Source organism: Cebus imitator, unplaced genomic scaffold (genome assembly GCF_001604975.1).
Source record: "Cebus imitator isolate Cc_AM_T3 unplaced genomic scaffold, Cebus_imitator-1.0 Scaffold38, whole genome shotgun sequence".
Classification (NCBI taxonomy): domain Eukaryota; kingdom Metazoa; phylum Chordata; class Mammalia; order Primates; family Cebidae; genus Cebus; species Cebus imitator.
In genome coordinates, this window is record NW_016107353.1 from 11,009,712 (window position 1) to 11,025,214 (window position 15,503).

The window sequence follows — 15,503 nt, forward strand, 5'->3', positions numbered from 1 at the left end:
TGGGTTCAGGCAATTCTCCTGCCTCAGCCTCCTGAGTAGCTGGGATTACAGGCATGTGCCACCATGCCCAGCTAATTTTTTGTATTTTTAGTAGAGATGGGGTTTCACCATGTTTGTTTAACTGACTTTTTAAATTTCATAGTGGCATGCTTTGCTTATTCTTTCAGTTTATTTTGCATAGTTTCTACAAAATTTTTGTAGTTATCTTGAAAAATGGACATTATGCAAAACATCTTCAGATTAAATTAATATGTTTTTATCTCATAACAATTTTAATTGAATACAAAAATTATATTTCTGTATCTTCCAGTTAGTTATTTCTAACTGGAAGATATAGAATAACTAACTGGAAGATATAGAATAACTTCTAACTGGAAGATACATAAATATACCTTCTTTCAGCAGCATGTTGTAGTTTTCCTTGTCTTTTGCCTCCTTGGTTAGGTATATTCCTAAGATTATTTTTGTTTTTTGTTTTGTTTTCACATCTATTGTAAAAGGGGCTGAGTTCTTGATTTGACTGTCTGCTTTGTCACTGTTGGTGTCTAGAAGTGCTACTGATTTGTATACATCAATTTTGTATCTGAAAACTTTGCTCAATTATTTTATTGCCTCTAGGAGCTTTATTGAAAAGTCTAGGGTTTTGAAAGTGATGCTATTTATTTCTATTTTCTGCTTGCTCTGTGTAGGACTTCCTGTACTGGGTTGAAGAGGCATGGTGAGAAGGGCATCCTTGTTTGTCCCAGTTCTCAGAGGGAATGTTTTCAACTTATCCTCATTCAGTATTATTTTGGCTCGCGGTTTGTTATAGATGGCTTTTATTATATGGAATGCTGAATTTTGTTGAATGCTTTTTCTGCGTCTAATGAGAAGATCATGTGATTTTTGTTTTTATTTATTTTTCTTTTTATGTGGCATATCACATTTACTGACTTGCATATGTTAAACCATCCCTGCATCACTGGTATGAAACCCACTTGATAATGGTGGATTCTTTCTGATATGTTTTTGGATTCAGTTAGCCAGTATTTTCTTAAGGTTTTTAGCATCTATTTTCATCAGGGACATCAGTCTGTGGTTTTCTTTTTTGGTTAATGCCCTTTTCTGGTTTTGGTATTAGGGTGATGCTGGCTTCATAGAATGAATTAGAAAGGGCCCCTCTTTCTCTGCCTTTAGGAATAGTGTCAATAGACTTGGTACAAATTCTTTTTTCAGTGTCTGGTAGAATTCTGCTATAAATCTGTCTGGCCCTAGACTGTTTTTGGTTGGTAATTTTTTTGTACACATTTACTCTTATTGTAAGAAAGCAGCTTGTATAGTTGTAACATTTAAAACAGAGCATCATCTTTCCTTTCTGGTGAAACAAAAAGAAAATTTAAAAATAAACAGAAATAAAATTACAATAGAGAATGCCAATTCCAAATAAGATTCTACAGTTTCTGCTGCTTCTCCCATTGAGTGGCAGAGCTTAAGTCATCATGTGGAGAGAATTTATTTTAAGAATGTCATCTTAGGCCGGGCACGGTGGCTCATGCCTGTAATTCTGGCACTTTGGGAGGCTGAGGCGGGCAGATCATGAGGTCAAGAGATTGAGACCACCCTGACCAACAGGATGAAACCCCATCTCTACTAAAAAAAAAATACAAAATTTAGCCAGGGGTGGTGGCGTACACCTGTAGTCCCAGCTACTTGGGAGGCTGAGATAGAAGAATCACTTGAAACAGGAGGCGAAGGTTGCAGTGATCCAAGATTGTGCCACTGCACTCCAGCCTGGTGTCAGAGCAATACTTCATCTCAAAAAAAAAAAGTCATCTTAAACTGCAAGGAGATCTGTCAAATATCACAATTAAACATGCCAAAGGAGAAGCCATGTTGTCAAAATATCCACCTAACCTACTCAAACATCTCAAAACCACCCTTTGCTTACTTTCTATAACTCCATTTTTTGAAGGTTTTTTTTTGTTTGTTTGTTTTTGTTTTTGTTTGTTTTAACAAGAGAAAGTAGACAGATACATGTTGGTAAATGCTAACTGTTCATATTTTCCCACAGAGCTTGGTGGTGATGATTCCCTACAGATTTTGTTCAGACAGAAAGGTATTAAAATGAATTTTCAACAGAAAGGGGTAGAGACTCGTTTCCCATTGTATTCTGCTCAAGGTATTTCACCCAAAATAAGTTGAGAACCATGGTGTAGAGAAGGTTGGTATCTGTCAGTGTTCTATTGGTCGTCATCTTTTTTATCCTTCTCTCCTTCTTCCCCTTCATCATTATCTTCATCTTTTTCACTTTCATCCTCTTCCCTCATCCCCTTTCTCATCAATATTTTCTAATCCTTCCTCCTCTACTATTATCAACATCTTTTTCTCCTCCTTCATCATCCATATCGAGAAAGAAGAGTAGTACTGTGGTGGGTTTGGCCAAATATCAACTTTGATGACCTCTCCTAACTCATCATCACTTGGATCAGAATGGTCAGTAAACCAGGTAAAGAAGCTCTCTGGTTCCTCGTGCTGCCACGTCCTGCTGGCTTTATTCTGCATTTGACATGAACATTTCATCAAATTGTTTCCAAATTTCCATTTAATTTTGGTGGACTTTGAAGATTCATCACCATTATCATTCAGATGAAATTCTTTGAAGAGAACTTTATTTTCAAAGTAAGGATTACCATCAAAATAAAAATTTATTCTGCAACCTGTTTTAATATCTTCAAATTCTGTCACTTCAACTCTGGTCAAATAACACAGTGCCTCTTCATCCTCCTCCCCAAGCAGTGCAGACACTTGTGGATGGTTGACAAATGTTGTTATCCAAAAATTTGGGATTTGATTTTTTTCCTTCTGGGTTTGGGTTTGGTTTGTTCTTGTTTCTGTAGTTCCTTGAGGCACATGCTCTTTCAGTTTTTTTGATGTAGGTGTTTAGGGCTATGAATTCTGATGATCTGATATGGCGATCAATTCTGACTTATTCTGAGAAAAATGTTGGCAGAATTTCTTATGTTGCTGTTCTACTTTCAAAATCTCCTCACTGACTTATTCATTAAGTCTGTCTTTTTTATTTTGTACTTCATCAGTGTGTTAAACTGCTTCTTGCTGGTTTTTTTCTTCCTTCTTAGGCAAGTGTACAAGAGACTAATGTCTCCTCCGGTCCCAGAGCAGTAGGTGGTCTTGGTTTCTTCTTTTGAGGAGGGAGTGCTTACTGGCATTTGGGAGGCCATGCTGCTAGGGACATCCAAGAACTAGACCACGAGTCTTTTTGCTCCTCCAGAAGCAGGCAGAACACTTCTTGGTAATTTTTAAATTACCATTTCAATCTTGCTACTTGTTATTGGTCTGTTCAGTGTATCTATTTCTGATTTAAGCTGAATGGGTTTTATTTTTCTAGAAATTTATTCATTTCTTTTAGGTTTTCTAGTTAGTATACTTAAAGATGTTCATAGTAGCCTTGAATGATATTTTGCATTTCTGTGGTGTCAGTTGTAATATATCCCATTTCATTTCTTATTGCGGTTATCTGGATTTTCTTTTTTCTTGTTTAATCTTGCTAATTGTCCATCAATGGTATTTATCTTTTTAAAGAGCCAGATTTTTGTTTTATTTATCTTTTGGTTTTTTGTTTGCTTGTTTCAATTTTATTTTACTCTCCTCTGATTTTGATTTTTTTTTTTCTTCTGGGTTTGGGTTTGGTTTGTTCTTGTTTCTCTAGTTCCTTGAGGTGTGACCTTAGAGTGTCAGTTTGTGCTCTTTCAGTTTTTTTTATGTAGATGTTTAGGGCTATGAACTTTCTTTTTAGCACCACCTTTGCTGTATACTAGAGGTTTTGATAGGTTGTGTCACTTTCGTTGTTGAGTTTGAAGAATTTCTAAATTTCCATCTTGATTTTGTATTTGATGCAATATTATTAAGGAGCAGGTTTTTAAATTTACATGTATTTGCATGATTTTGAAGTTTCCTTTTGGAGCTGAATTCCATTTTTATTCCACTGTCGTCTGAGAGAGTGCTTGACGTAATTTCAATTTTCTTAAATTTATTGAGGCTTGTTTTATGGCCCATTATATGGTCTATTTGGAGAAAGTTTCATGCACTGTTGAATAGAATGTGTATTCTGCAGTTGTTGACTGGTATGTTCTATATATATCTGTTAACTCTGTTTGTTCCAAGGTATAGTTTAAATCCATTGTTTCTTTCTTGACTTTCTGTTTGATGACCTGTCTAGTGCTGTCAATGGAGAATTGAAGTCCCCACTATTATTGTGTTGCTGTCTATCTCATTTATTAGGTCTTCTAGTAATTGTTTTATAAATTTGGGATCTTCTGTTAGGTGCATATATGTTTAGGATTGTGATATCTTTCTGCTGGACAAGGCCTTTTACTATTATACAGTGTTCTTCTTTGTCTTTTTTAACTGCTGTTGCTGTAAAGTTTATTTTGTCTGATATAAGAATAGCTACTCCTGCTTGCTTTTGGTGTTCATTTGCATGAAATGTCTCTTTCCATACCTTTATCTTAAGTATGTGTGAGTCCTTATGTGTTAGGTGACAAATGCCATAGCAACTTTCAGAAGTTACCCTGTATGGTCGAAAAGGTCCAGACCTCCCCACCTCTTCTCTGGAAAACTCATTAATGATAAACCTCTTGTTTAGCATAATATTGTGGTGCTCTCTGGCTTAGGTGAATAGCAAGCCATTTTCATGAAATACCTCAGGCCATTAGGAGAAAAGGTGTTCACATTTTCGAATTTTTTACTAATGGTCTGAGTTCCTGTTTCTTTCATTAAGTATTATTCAATTTATTTGAACATCTTTAAATTATTTATCTTCATATTTTTATGTTGCTTTCTAAAATTTTTATATATATTTTTTATTGGGCCATGTTGCCTAGTATTTTATACACATTGTAATCATTAATTAAAATTTTTATATCAAGAAAGCTACCTGTTACAGTCTTCATAATGTAGCCTTGTCCTGGGATAGTCTGAAACCAACTGTCTTGGCTAGAGATTCTGGGAATCTCTCAAAAGAGTTCTTAGAATGCATCTTATCTGAAATTTTGTTTTTATTTTTATTTATTTATTTTAGCTAAAGAACGTTATTCATGTTTCTTCTCAATAATCACTTGCTACATCTAATTGCCACCCCCCCACACACCCGTGGCACTGCAGTCTCTGCTGCTGTAACATTTAACTTTGGTCTCAGCAGACTAAAGTTGTCATTTTAAAGTATGCCATCATTTTTTCCAGCACTTTATGTCATGAGAGACAAAAGCCAGTTTCTGCAAAAGCCCATAGAAGCTAGAAATAAATATGTATGTGCCATTATTTTACTTGTCTTTAAAAAGAAACCAGGAGTTGGCAAATTTTTATTATTATTATTTTGAGACAGAGTCTTGCTCTGTCACTCAGGCTGGAGTGCAGCAGCAAGATCTCATCTCAATGCAATCTCTAGATCCCGAATTCAAGTGATTGCCTCAGCCTCCTGAGTAGCTGGGACTATAGCCATGTGCCACCACACATGGCTAATTTTTGAATTTTTAGTAGAGATGAAATTTTTTCATTTTGACCAAACTGGTCTTGAACTCTTGATCTCAGGTTAAAAAAAAAAAAAAAAAGAAGTCAAGCTGGTCTAAAAAAAAAAAAAAAAGAAGTCAAGCTGGTCTTGGACTCTTGAGCTCAGGTTAAAAAAAAAAAAGTACATTTGTTCGAAGGTATAGTTTCAATTCATTGTTTCAGCCTCCAAGTTTAAATCCACTTGCCTTGGCCTCCAAAAGTGCTGGGATTACAGGTGTACGCTGCCATTTCCAGCCAGCAATTTACTTTGAAAGACACTATTGGTTTTGGAAGAAGGAAGAGCTGAGTTGGGAAACTATAATAGACTTCTCTTTTGTTCTCTGTGGTTCTTTGCATTGCGCTTACTTGGGGTACTGCACACACTTAACTCATTTATAAATTTTCCTCAAATGTATTTTGGTCAGTATGTTTTTGTTACATTTATATGTCTGTGAAGAAATTAGGGCCGTCTTATTTTGCTGTGCCATCTTGCTTATGTGGTTTCTATAATTTTATTGGTTAGATTTGTAAAGTATATTTATCTGAGTCTAGCAAGTGGAATAATTTATTTTCTTTTCTTTCAGCTATGTGTTCTCATTTTACACAAGACGTTTGGCCAGAGCAGGGCATTAAAGATTCTTTCCAAAAAGTAATACTGAGAACATATACGAGATGTGGCCATAAGAATTTACAATTAAGAAGGAACTGTAAAAGTGTGAATGAGGATAAGATGCCCAAAGGAGGTTATAATAAACTTAACCAATGTTCATCAGCTACCCAGAGAAAAATATTTCAGTGTAATAAACATATGAAAGTCTTTCATAACTATTCAAATTCGAGTAGAAATAAGATTAGACACACTAAAAAGAAAACTTTCAGATGTATAATATGTGGCAAATTATTTTTCATGCTTTCACAATTAATTCAACATAAGATAATTTATACTAGAGAGAATTTCTACAAATGTGAAGAATGCGGCAAAGCCTTCAAATGGTTCTCAACCTTTACTAAACATAAGATAATTCATACTGAAGGCAAACCCTACAAATGTGAAGAATGTGGCAAAGCTTTTAAGTGGTCCTCAAAACTTACTGCACATAAGGTAATTCATACCAGAGAGAAGCCCTACAAATGTGAAGAATGTGGCAAAGCTTTTAGCCAGTCCTCAACCCTTAGAAAACATGAAATAATTCATACTGGAGAGAAACCCTACAAATGTAAAGAATGTGGCAAAGCTTTTAACCAGTCTTCAAATCTTACTGACCATAAGAGAATTCATACTGGAAAGGAACCCTACAAATGTGAAGAATGTGGCAAAGCTTTTAAATGGTCCTCAAAACTTACTGCACATAAGGTAATTCATACTGGAGAGAAGCCCTACAAGTGTGAAGAATGTGGTAAAGCTTTTAATCATTTCTCAGGCGTTAGAAAACATAAGATAATTCATACTGGAGAGAAACCTTACAAATGTGAAGAATGTGGCAAAGCTTTTAACAATCTCTCAACCCTTACAAAACATAAGAGAATTCATACTGGGGAGAAACCCTACAAATGTAAAGAATGTGACAAAGCTTTTAAGCAGTCCTCACACCTTACTAGACATAAAAGAATTCATACTGGAGAGAAACCCTACAAATGTGAAGAATGTGGCAAAGCTTTTAGCCTGTCCTCAACCCTTAGAAAACATGAGATAATTCATACTAGAGAGAAACTCTACAAATGTGAAAAATGTGGCAAAGCTTTTAACCAGTTCTCAAATCTTACTACACATAAAAGAATTCATACTGGAGAGAAACCCTACAAATGTGAAGAATGTGGCAAAGCTTTTAAGTGGTGCTCAAAATTTACTGCACATAAGGTAATTCATACTGGAGAGAAGCCCTACAAATGTGAAGAATGTGGCAAAGCTTTTAACCATTTCTCAGGCGTTAGAAAACATAAGATAATTCATACTGGAAAGAAACCCTACAAATGTGAAGAATGTGGCAAAGCTTTTAGCCAGTCCTCAACCCTTAGAAAGCATAAGATAATTCATACTGGAGAGAAACCCTACAAATGTGAAGAATGTGGCAAAGCTTTTAATAATCTTTCAACCTTTATGAAACATAAAAGAATTCATACTGGAGAGAAACCCTACAAATGTGGAGAATGTGGCAAAACTTTTAAGCAGTCCTCACATCTTACTAGACATAAAGCAATTCATACTGGAGCAAATCTCTACAAATGTGAAGAATGTGGCAAAGCTTTTAACCATCCTTCAGCTCTTACTAAACATAAGATAATTCATACTGCAGAGAACACTTAAAAAATTGAAAATGTAGCAAAGCTTTCAACCATTTTACAAAGCTTTGTACACATAAGATAATTTATACTAGAGACAGACCCTACAAATGTGACGAATGTGGCAAAACTTTTAACCAGTCCTCAAACCATATTAGCAAGAAAACAATCCATACTGGAGAGAAACCCTGCAAATGTAAACAATGCGGCAAAGCTTTTAACCATTTCTCAAATCTTACTAAACATAAATCATACTGGAGAGAACTCCTACAAACGTGAAGAACATGGCAAAGCCTTTAACCAGTCCTCACACCTTAATACACATAAAATAATTGATACTGGAGAAAAACCCTACAAATGTAATAAATGTGTAAAGTTTCTAACCATTGCCATTGCTCAGCTCTTACTCAAAATGAGAGAATTCTCAAAAACGATAAACTCCACAAATGTGAATAATATGGCAAAACTTTTAACCAGTTCTTATATCTTACTGAACATAAGATCATTCATACTAAAGAGAAACCCTACAAATGTGAGGAATGTGGCAGAACTTTTAATCACTCTTCAAATTTTACTAAATGTAAGATAATTCATGCTAGAGACAAACACTACAAATGTGAAGAATGGGCAAAGCTTTTAGCCAGTCCTCAAACCTTACACAACATAAAATAATTTATACTGTAGGGAAATGCTACAAATGCAAAGAATTTGGCAAAACTTTTTTTTTTTTTTTTAAGATGGGGTTTCACCATGTTGGTCAGGCTGGTCTTGAACTCCCGACCTCAGGTAATCCGCCCACCTTGGCCTCCAAAGTGCTTGGATTACAGGCGTGAGCCACCACGCCCAGCCTCTGAATTTGGCAAAACTTTTAAGTGCTTCTCAAAATTTACTGAACATAAGATAATTCATACTGGAGAGATACTTTACAAATATGAAAAATGTGGCAAAGCTTCTAACAGGTTCTCAAATCTTACTGAATGTAAGATATATTAGAGACAAATTCTACAAATGTGAAGAATGTGGCAAAGCTTTTAACTGGTCCTCAAATTTTATTGAACATAACATTATTCATACTGGAGAGAAGCCCAACAAATATAAAAATACGGCAAAGCTTTTAACTGGTTTTCAGACCTTACTCAACGTAAGATAGTTTATACTGAAGACAAACTTTAGAATGTGAAGAATGTGGCAATGCTTTCAACCAATTCTCAAACCTTACTAGACATAAGAAAATTCATATTGGAGAAAAACCTTACAAATATGTAGACTGTGACAAAACTTTTAGCCAGTCCTCAACTCTTACTAAACAAGATAATTCAATGGTAGAGAAACCCTAGAAATGTGAATAATGTCATAACCATTCTTCAATTCTTTTTTTTTTTTTTTTTGAGACAGAGTTTCACTCTTGTTACCCAGGCTGGAGTGCAATGGCGCGATCTCGGCTCACTACAACCTCCGCCTCCTAGGTTCAGGCAATTCTCTTGCCTCAGCCTCCTGAGTAGCTGGGACTACAGGCACGCGCCACCATGCCCAGCTAATTTTTTGTATTTTTAGTAGAGACGGGGTTTCACCATGTTGACCAGGATGGTCTCGATCTCTTGACCTCGTGATCCACCCGCCTCGGCCTCCCAAAGTACTGGGATTACAGGCGTGAGCCACCGCGCCTGGCCCATTCTTCAATTCTTAATAAACAATTTATACTGGAGAGAAACCTTGGAAACATGAAGAATGTTGCAAGGCTTTTAACTGGTTCTTAAACCTTACTGAACATAAGATAATTCATAATGGAAACTAGCCCTACAAATGTGAAGAATGTGGCAAAGCCTGTAACCATTTCTCACACCTTATCACACATAAGATAATTCATATCCTACAAATGTGAAGAATGTAACAAAGTCTTTAACTGGTCTTCAACTCTTACTAAACATAAGAAAATTCATACAGAAGATAAATCTTAACAAATATGAACACTGTCACAAAGGTTTGAAAACTGTTGCTCACCTGTAATTCCAGAACTTTGGGAGGCCAAGGTGGGCAGATCATGAGGTCAAGAGATCAAGACCATCCTGGCCAACATGGTGATATCCCATCTTTACTAAAAATTTAAAAAAAAATAGCTGGGCATGGTGGCACATGCCTGTACTGCCAGCTACTTGGGAGGCTGAGGCAGGAGAATCGCTTGAACCAGGGAGGCGGAGGTTGCAGTGAGCCAGGATCTACCTAGCTTGGCATCCCAAAGTGCTGGGATTACGGACACAAGCCACCATGCTTAGCTGAAAGTTGGCATTTTTAATGTGCTAAAAAATTGGTTTTAAGTGGAGAATTTTCTTACCAATATAACTTCCGGATTAGTTAATTAAAATATGAGGCATACACTGTCCACATGTGAAAGAATTAAATCAGTTTGCATTGTTTATTGTTGTTGTTGTTTGTTTGTAAAAGAAGAATCTCATTGGATTCTTACACGAAGTGTGGCAATTATAAAATTTGTTACAAAATATATCTTAGGAATTAAATTTATGAGAGTTAAGTAAGTAAAGAATTCTAAATTTTCTATGATAACAGTACAACTTAAATTTTCATACAGACTCCTATTTTTAAGTGTAAATGTTAAATGTTGCAAAATAATAGAATATACTCTTAGGATTAAAAATTTTAAATAATGTTTATTTTTCATATTGCAATTTGGAGAAATTTTTCACTCATAATTTTTGTAGTGGGTGAAGTTCAGTCTACAGTTTTTTTTGTTTTTTGTTTTGTTCTGTTTTTTTAAGTCAACTCCCTCTAGGCAACTCTTTGGTCACTTTCTCTGGAAAAATTTTGGAGAAGAAATTATAACAGCTTTTGTATTAAAACGTTTCCTGTTATTTTGCATGCAAACTTGCTTACTGTGTTCAAACAGTGGCCAGTCTTGAGACCATAAGAAACACCTGCTCTGTTAATGTCTTTCATACCATTGCAATCAGCAGCAGAAACTCCTGCTGTCTCAAGCTTAAAATAAAAGCTCTAATGTACATTGGCTCCTCCCATGCATGGTACTGGGTTTAGAACATGATGTTAAATGTCAAAGCTCCTATGGTTATGACTAAAAAATTAAATGACAAAAACAGCACAGAACTATTTTTGATACTATTTAGCCAAGTTAATGACAAAGACATGAGAGTATTTGAAAAAAACAGTATCCTTCTATAATATTTTAAATATATATTTTCAACTTGCCAGATAAAGCATATTCTGTAAGACATGATGCTTTAAAGTATATATATATATATAGATATAAATAATATGCATTGTCAGATGCTTAATTTTAGGTAATTAATGCTTTACCTCACATAGTTAACATTTTTGTGGTGACAGCACATCACATTGTCCCAGTATTTTTCAAAAATACATTACTATTAACTATAGACAACATGCTGTACAATAAATCTTTTGCCTGTATTACTTCTATCCAACTCTAATTATGTATTCTTTGACAGACGTCTTTCTGGAGCCCCCTTCTAAATACCTTGGCATCTGGTGGTCACAATTTTACTCTCTACCTCAGTGAGTTTAAATTTTATATAATTCATGTGTAGGTAAAATCATAAAATTTTAATCTTACTATGCCTGGCTTATTTAAACTAATGTAATGTCTTCTAGGTTAATCCATGTGATTGAACATAATAGAATTTTCTTTCTAAAAGATAAATAGTATCTCATCGGGTATATATACTACATTGTCTCTGTTTACTCATTAGATGTTGATTTTATATTTTTGCTATTGTGAAGAGTATTGCAAACAACATAGAAGTGCAAATTTTTTTATTCTAATTTGTGTGTGTGTGTGTGTATATATATATATATGTATCCAATAGTGAAATTGCTGTGTTATATGGTAGTTTGATTTGCGATTTACTGAGACATTTGCTTCAGTTTTTATAATGGCTGTCCTTATTTACACTCAAACCAGGGGTATGCAAGCATTCCCTTTTCTTCACATTTTTACCAACACTTTTTTTTTTCTTTTTAATAAGAGTCATTCCAATATGAGTGATTTTATGTCGCATATATTTTTGGCTTGCCTTTTTCTGATAATAAGTGACACTGAGCATTTTAAAATATCTATGGTCATATATGTGTCTTTTTGTGAAAAAATAAGTTTTTTGCTCATTTTTAATAGTTATTTGTTTTTTATTATATAGTCAGTTTCTTACATAATCTTGATATTCACCCCTTGTCACATGTATGATTTGCAGAATGTTCTCCGATTTATTAGTTGTCTTATTGATTGTATCAGATTCTGTGCAGCAACTTTTTAATTTGAAGTAATCTGACTCGTCTATTTTTTCTTTAGTTTCCTGGGATTTTGAGGTTAAATTAAAAAAAATTTACTGCCCAAACCAATCTTATAGGGCCTTCAGTCTATATTTTTTGTAGTAGTTTCAGAGTTTCAGGCCTTACATGTAAGTATTTAATATATTTTGAGTTTATTTTTATATATGGAGTAAGATGAGGGACTTATTGCTCTGCATGTGGCTATAAAGTTTTCTCAACATCATTTATTGAAGATACTGTCCTTTTCCTAAGAAACTGTCACCTATATCAAAAATACATTAGTTGTAAATACATAAATATATTTCTTGTTTCTCTTTTATGTTACATTGGCCTATATGACTGTTTTTGTTCAAGTACCACACTATTTTTGTCACTATAGCTTTGCAGTATATTTCAAAGTCAGACAGGATGATACCTTCAGATTTTTTTTTTTTTTTCCTTGAATGCTTTTGCTGTTAAGGATCTTTTGTCATACCAGATAAATTTTAGACTTTTTATTTTCTTTTTTTGAGACCGAGTTTTGCTCTTGTCACCAGGCTGGAGTGCAATTGTGCAATCTCAGCTCACTGCAACCTCCGCCTCATGGGTTCAAGTGATTCTCCTGCCTCGGCCTACTGAGTAGCTGGGATTACAGGTGTGTGCAACCATGCCTGGCTAATTTTTGTATCTCTGGGATTACAGATGTGAGCCACTGTGCATGGCCTTGAGCAGACTTTTATTCATTTTTCTGTTTAACTAGTTCTTTTGTTTATTTCTATTTTAAGAAGAATTTTAATTTCTACCTGAAATTACTAATTTAAAACCAAAAGTATCTGAGACAGGGCTCAATTTAGAAAGTTTATTTCGCCAAGGCTAGGGACACATCTGCGACAGAGTCTCAGGAGGTTGTGACAATGTGTGTCCAAGGTTGTTGGGGCACAGATTTCTTTTATGCATTTTAGGGAGACAGGTGACATTCATTACTTAATTCATTACATTAAGATGTACATTGTCCAGAAAGGTAAGACAATGCAAAGTGAGGTGGGAGCTTCCAGGTTATAGTTAGATAAAGGACAAATAGTTAAAATTTCTCTGAGTTTCTAATTAGCCTTTCATTGGGTTATTTCCAGGTTTGTCTTTCCTAAGCCTCCAAGAAAAACTTGACTCCAAGTTTGTAGAATTTTAATCTATTTTGGCCAATTTTCTGTCTACTTTATAACATACAAAAGCAGGTGATTTAACCAAAACCCTTATGGTTTTCTAGCACAATTATAAGCTACACATGTATTCTTAGCAAGGCAAAAACAACAGAAACCATGATGATTACAATAACAACCCTTCTGTGCATGAACAGCCCTTCAACTGGTGACATCACACAGCCCACTGTGGAGTTTCTGAATCCTACACCCAAAGGCAGTCAAAAGTTGGAAAATTGACTTGCACACATAGATCTGGTCCATAGGTAGATTGGTGACTCCCACATCATGATTCAGCACACCTGTGAAATGGTGATTTTACTAAGAAGATAAAGTTTACAGGAGGAATAAAGGGTCTCATGCAGTCCACTGTTGAGATTGTGACTCCTATACTTAGACTCAACATTAAGGAGGTTTTTACACTTATACCTAAAACTGGGACATTTATGAAATTGTTAATTTCATCCCTGGACCTTCCTGCAGATGTTATTGTGACATATGTCTCTCCCAGTACCTGAGTTATTTGACTCTCTTGTCAGGGCTCAGCTGACAGATGGGATTGTGGTATATCACTGGACTCAGCACCTAGGTGATGTGACACTATTCTCCTGCCATGGCACTACCGAATTGGGGCCTTGTGACATATGTCTGTGCTCATAACTAAGGTGATGTGATTCACTTCTCTTGCCTGATATCTGCTCACATGAGAGACAGTGACATGTCACTGGGCCCAATACCAAAGTGACATTGTTTTTTTTTTACCTTGACCACCTTTTCAGAAAACATTGTGATGTATTGTTGGACCCACAGTCAACTTGATGTAAGTCTCCTGCATGTACCCTGACCATAGAGACCATTGTGACATATCTTTGGAAGCTAAGCTATTTAAAGTGTTTATCTTGTTATACCTGCTCTTTGCTCATAGGAGAGAACATGACATATCTCTGGGCCCAGCACCTAGTGAGGTAACTCTGCCCTCCTGCCTGGGCTATGCCTACAGAAGAAAGAGTGACTTACCACTGGGCCCAGCACACAGGTGATATGATTCTACTGTCTTGATTCTTGCCCACAGTAATCATTACATACTTTTGGGCTCTTCTGCTAGATAATGTGTCTCCTTTTCTTCCTGGTACCTGTCCACAAAGGAGATTGTGACATATCCCTTGACCCAGCACCTACATGATGTGCCTCTCATCTTATACCTTGACTTTTCTTACTGAACTGATTGTGTCATATAGCTGGGTACAACTTCTAGGTTATTTAACTCTTCTCTTCTTCCTGAGTCCTATCTCAGGGGGCATTGTAACATACCTCTAAGCACTTCATCTAGGTAATGTGACTCTTTTTCCTGGACTGTCCCCTAATATGGTATTGTGACATATTTCTGAACCAGAACCTAGGTGATGTTACTCTTTTCTCCTACCTGTTACTGGAAGTGAATTCATATGGGTATTAGTCTGCAGGAACCTCAATTCTTGCCTTCTCAGAAGAAAGAACTCAACTGAGGGGCATAAAGCAGGAGAGACTGAGGCAAGTTTTAGAGCAGCAGTTAAAGTGTAGTAAGAAGCTGTAGAACAGAAGCAAAAGGAAAGAAAGTACACTTGGAAGAGAGCCAAGTGGGTGACTTAAAGGACAAGTGCACCATGTGACATTTTGACTTGGGGTTTTATATGTTGCCATACTTCCAGGGTCTTGCATTACTTTTCCCCACTCACCCAACTCGTGAGATCTTATTGGGAAGCTGCTGATTACTGGTTGTAGGTTATCCACTAGTTACCCACTTGAGAACAGAGGAGATACTGAACTGTGGGGCCCATCTTCATCCTTAGGGTTCTGGAATAACAAGTCTTACCATAAACACCTAACTTTTGATCTCTGATTTCTGTTTATGGGTCTTTTGCATCTGTGGCCTTAGGCCAGCCTATATCATCAACTCTGCTGACCTCTACTGACTCCCAGTAAGAGATTTCCACTTCTCAGATTTCCACTTCCCATGTTCTTTCAGTAAATGTGAAACCCATTTTTCAGCTAACTGCCAAAAAGAGACTATAATTCCTCCCCACTCCTTTCATATATGATCTTGAAGGTCTTGATGCATATTGAGAAGAGCAGGAACATAATTAGAGAAATGAAGGCTACAGGAGAAAGTGATTGGAAGCAAGAAGAATACTTATGGGAAGCCTTCAT

General features: G+C 35.8%; 1 protein-coding gene and 2 pseudogenes across 1 annotated transcript in view; 1 reads left to right on the top strand and 2 right to left on the bottom strand.

The window, feature by feature from the left end:
- LOC119470708 (zinc finger protein 726-like) overlaps nucleotides 1-15,503 on the bottom strand; it is a 561,873-nt gene that overhangs the window by 279,504 nt on the left and 266,866 nt on the right. The window lies entirely within an intron of this gene.
- Nucleotides 2,220-4,773, bottom strand: LOC108301948 (annotated as a pseudogene).
- LOC108301972 overlaps nucleotides 8,756-15,503 on the top strand; it is a 68,311-nt pseudogene continuing 61,563 nt past the window's right edge.